Here is a 4,694-nt window from a genome sequence, read left to right as displayed (position 1 = left end):
ATGCTTGTGCATCACTAAAATTTGATAAAGTGGAATGATACAGAGAAACTGCTGAAGAAGGAGAAATCAGTGGAAGAAGTTATGCCAATTGCAACTGGACTTGAGCGAGAGGAATTGGAGTTTAAACTTGAGGTCTTTTCTAAGAATCTGTGTTGTTTTCAGATCTTATTGTGTGCTCTGTATTGATTGTTGTTTGATGGTATCTAAAGCTTTTAAACTGTCATACAGGGGAAGCAGCGTTTTGAATTGGATCCTCCTTCTGGTCCTTTTGGAAGAATCTCCATCTCAATATATATTCAAGGAGCGTGGAGATTTTGAACTATCTCACCATTCACTACCTCATTTGATCCACTTCTTACATCATGGTAAACCCTGTCTGATACAACACTTAAATCTAAGATTTCAATATATGCCTCGGCTTGGAAGTCAGCTTGCACAGGGATCTTCTTACAGGAAAGTTTGTAATTTAACAATGAACCATTACTTTATTGGCCAGAAGTTCTTTTTTTTCAAACCTGATCCACTTCTTACATCATGGTAAACAACTCACTTATAATTTAGTTTCCAATTCCACTGTCCAGACCGGTCCTCTGAAGCCCCTAAATGGGAAGCATAAGCCCCTTACTTTTGCATTCCCCTGTAGGCGGACTTGTGCCTGGGTAAGGAGAAATTGTTGCCACCACGGTTGCACAATCCTAGCGATAATAGTATCTTATAAGTGAACAAATGATACTGATCCTTCCATCCAACATCGAGACTGACTGCTCTCAGCCTAATTAAAAAAAACAAATATCCTTTACCAGAGGCCGGCTGACGGGACTACTTTGCAAGAGTCTGATCGATCGATTCATAAGCAAAAGATGAAGTCCCAAAATGCCACGTATGAGTATAAATTATAATATAATATGTGGTGACAATCCACCAACATCCCCCGATGAATCTGTACCATTTTAACCTGCATTTTGCGCCTGCAGTGTTTCTTCCCCCAGTACGCCGTGTTTCAGATGCATCTGGTGGGAGTTTATTGACTCATATCGAATCTAAATACAGAAGATAGACGAGGTTCGAGGGGGAATGATGGCTCGAGGGAGGAACTTAGTCCGTAGATGAACAGTATAATAGGACCAAAGCCCTCAACATTTGTCCATGTCTTCTGTTAATTCCTGAAATGTTCATTCCACCTTCAATATCAGATGTTGTTAAAGGGGAAGATAAACAAACAGTACTGGAAATGGAATAATCATTTCCTTGGAGAATGTGCACATTCTGGCTCTTATAGTCTACAGTTGACATCCCTCCAATTCCTTCTGGTACATTAGATTCAGTTGCACCCAGGCCATATGCTAGCATTGGCATACGGTTTAATTGCCCTGAACCAGGAGCACCAATAATATTATTGCCAAGACTGTTATTGCCATTGGCTAGAGAAGATAAAGTAGCCCTCCCCCTAAATTCATTTGGAAGGACTTGTGGCCCAACAATACTGGCAGATGGCAACTTCAGGACTTGTCCACTGTGAAGCTGAGAACCTTGAAGTTGTCTGCCAGGTTGTTGTTGTGCTGCAGATCTCTGCAGTTGTTGTTGTTGTTGGTTTATTTGATGTAGTTGTTGTTGCTATATAAATTCCATCACCATCGCATTGTTTTGAGGATTAGATGCTCCATTGTTGTTTATCCCACAATCCACACTGCCAACTTCTGCACCTGTATTGTGTTGTTGTTGCAGCATAGAAAATCCTGCAGATGTATCATTGGTTGGTAAACCCAAATTTCCAAAGGAAGGAATATGTTGCTGTGGTTGGAAAAATTGCTTCAGCTCTATGCTTCTCGGGAGTCCCTAAAGTAAATTTCCCTAACTATTCATCAATGGTTGCCCAAATTTCCCTCTATTTAAAGGATTAGAGTTTACACCATGAAATGCTGCTTGTAAAAGCAGTGTCCGAGCAATGTTTGGCAGGCCCAACCCATTGTTTGGATTCACTTGTCCAAGAAGTTCAGCTGGTAATGTCACCAGTGCTTGAGGTGACATTTGACCTGATGCCGCAAGCCTTTGAAGATCCAGCCTTCCAAGTAAACCCATAGGTCCAACACCTGCTTCTGTAGTTCCCCCAAAAGAAGAGTTCATTCCACTTTGCTGTTGTGCCACTCCACTTAACCTTTTCAGATATAGCCTATATTTCTGAGCAGTGAAATAATAAGACCAATTAAAAAGTTACGTTGTTCTCAGTTGTAAATTCTAATAATATGACAACAATACTAACAAAAGCAAATATATTAAATACAGAGTAAAGTCAGTTGAATGATGAATCCTTTCCCCTATCTCCTCTCTTAATTTTAACTCTCCAATAAATACATACAACTCAGTTATGAACAAGAACCCAATAATAGGCACAACGTAGTTGTGATGAAATAGAAAGGATCTAGCAAAAACTCTAATAGCAGAGTTTGTGGAAGCTATAGTTCCGCACAATGTGACAACCCCATAGAAAAAGAAAGAATTGCCGAAAGGTTGAGCATCAGGTAAAATGACTTCAATGAAGCCAATTACATCTAAAAAAGACATGCCCACTTCCAACACTGCAATGCTGGATTGATACAGGCCTTTTATCGAAACCTACATTGAACATGCACAAGTTCATTGTCCTCTTCTCTATAAAAGGATAAAGGCGTTAAAAAATTTTAGCCATCTGTAAATTTTTCCTTTTTGACAACTACTAGAGGAGAAGGAACCTTTGCTGCTCTGCATAAGTGTAAGGTCATCTAAGTTTTTTAAAACTTAATGATCTTTCTATGGATCATGTTAATTCAAATTGTCTTATGTCAACGATAAAAAAAATCTGTCTATTGGTCCAGTTTGTATCGACATTGAATTTTCATAACATCATGTCTGATAGAAGCCGTGATCCCTTAATTGCATCTCATTTGTGGATGATATCTTTGGTTTTGGGCTGTTATCTAATTCAAACACTCTGCAATGCTAGATTGCTACATGCCATTAGGCTACAGGCCTTTTCTGAAGCTTCTGAATCCTCCGACAACCCGGCAGAAGTTCATTTGTCCTCCTTTATACTACATGCTATAGGTGGCAATGAATTTCACCCATTTGTAAAGTTTTCCTTTTGGTTACCACTGGAGGAGCCGGAACCGTTTGCTTCTCTGCTTACGTGTAGGTCCATCTATTTCTTTTTGAAACATGATCGTTATATGTATAAGTCAATTTTAATTGTCTTATATTGACTATAAAAAATCTCCAGCCTAGTGAGCTAGCTAAAGTGGTTAAGTGATTTGAGTTTCATGCAGGAGGTCCCCATTTTCTCTTTTTTTGTTTATCAACTCTTATCTATTTAAAATATTGTCTTTATGTATGAGTGATGGAATCCATGCATTTTCAGGTGTCCAGATGTATCCAAAATCAGAGCAAAGATGCTTTATGCTACAACTAAGGACAGACTGAAAAGGGAACTTGATGGTTTTCACTATGAGGTTCAGGCCACTGATCCCGCTGAGATAGATATTGAAGTGATTAGAGACCGTGTCGTTTTTGCCACATACCTTTCAATTTATTATTGCAGGGTAGTGCCATTAAATTTCTGTTATGAACTCGTTGCAGTGGGAGATATTTTTATAAGAAAAATTGCAGCCTTGTCTAACAGTTCTTGCTTTATTGTTTCATTGCTTATACATGGATATTCAGCTCATACAAAAGGTTGTATCGATCTGGTTGGTATTCAGAGTACTTGGTCTAAGGTTGTATCGATCTGGTTAGTTTTCAGAGTACTGGGTCTCAGGCCTTTTGCAGTTTGGTTTGCCTTCCATAATTTTTATGATGTAGAACTTTGATTGTGTATTACGTAGAACTATCACTCTGCAAGTACAGTTTCAGTGAGCTAGCTCAAGTGGTTAAGTGATTTGAGCTTCATGCAGGAGGTCCCCATTTCTTTTTTTTGTTTGTCAACTCTTATCTATTTAAAATATTTTCTTTATGTATGAGTGATGGAATCCATGCATTTTCAGGTGTCCAGATGTATCCAAAATCAGAGCAAATATGCTTTATGCTACAACTAAGGACAGACTGAAAATGGAACTTGATGGTTTTCAATATGAGGTTCAGGCCACTGATCCCGCTGAGATAGATATTGAAGTGATTAGAGACCGTGTCGTTTTTGCCACATACCTTTCAATTTATTATTGCAGGGCAGTGCCATTAAATTTCTGTTATGAACTCGTTGCAGTGGGAGATATTTTTATAAGAAAAATTGCAGCCTTGTCTGACAGTTCTTGCTTTGTTGTTTCATTGCTTATACATGGATATTCAGCTCATACAAAAGGTTGTATCAATCTGGTTGGTATTCAAAGTACTTGGTCTCAGGGTGTATCGATCTGGTTGGTTTTCAGAGTACTGGGTCTCAGGCCTTTTGCAGTTTGGTTTGCCTTTCATAATTTTTATGATGTAGAACTTTGATTCTGTATTACGTAGAACTATCACTCTGCAAGTATAGTTTCACTATTAGCTTTGTAAATATTTTTCCTTGGCAAGAACTATCACTCTGCAAGTACAGTTTCACTATTAGCTTTGTAAATATTTTTCCTTAGCAATAGCTTATGGCTTGGACAAGAAGGGTTGTTATGCTCTTAACCTGCAAAATGATACCCAAATACAGAATATGCGAAGAAAAGATACCCAGAACACAGAAT

At 38.5% G+C, this 4,694-nt stretch overlaps 1 pseudogene; it reads right to left on the bottom strand.

The window, feature by feature from the left end:
* Window positions 1–1,095: 1,095 nt before the first annotated feature.
* LOC149248637 (two-component response regulator ORR21-like) lies at window positions 1,096–2,759 on the bottom strand (annotated as a pseudogene).
* Between the last annotated feature and the right edge of the window lie 1,935 nt (window positions 2,760–4,694).

Source organism: Pinus tabuliformis, chromosome 7 (genome assembly GCF_031772625.1).
Source record: "Pinus tabuliformis cultivar Carrire ecotype Pingquan chromosome 7, CPIR1, whole genome shotgun sequence".
NCBI lineage: Eukaryota > Viridiplantae > Streptophyta > Pinopsida > Pinales > Pinaceae > Pinus > Pinus tabuliformis.
Note: the sequence above shows the minus strand (reverse complement) of the source record. Positions and strands in the feature narration are given on the sequence as shown.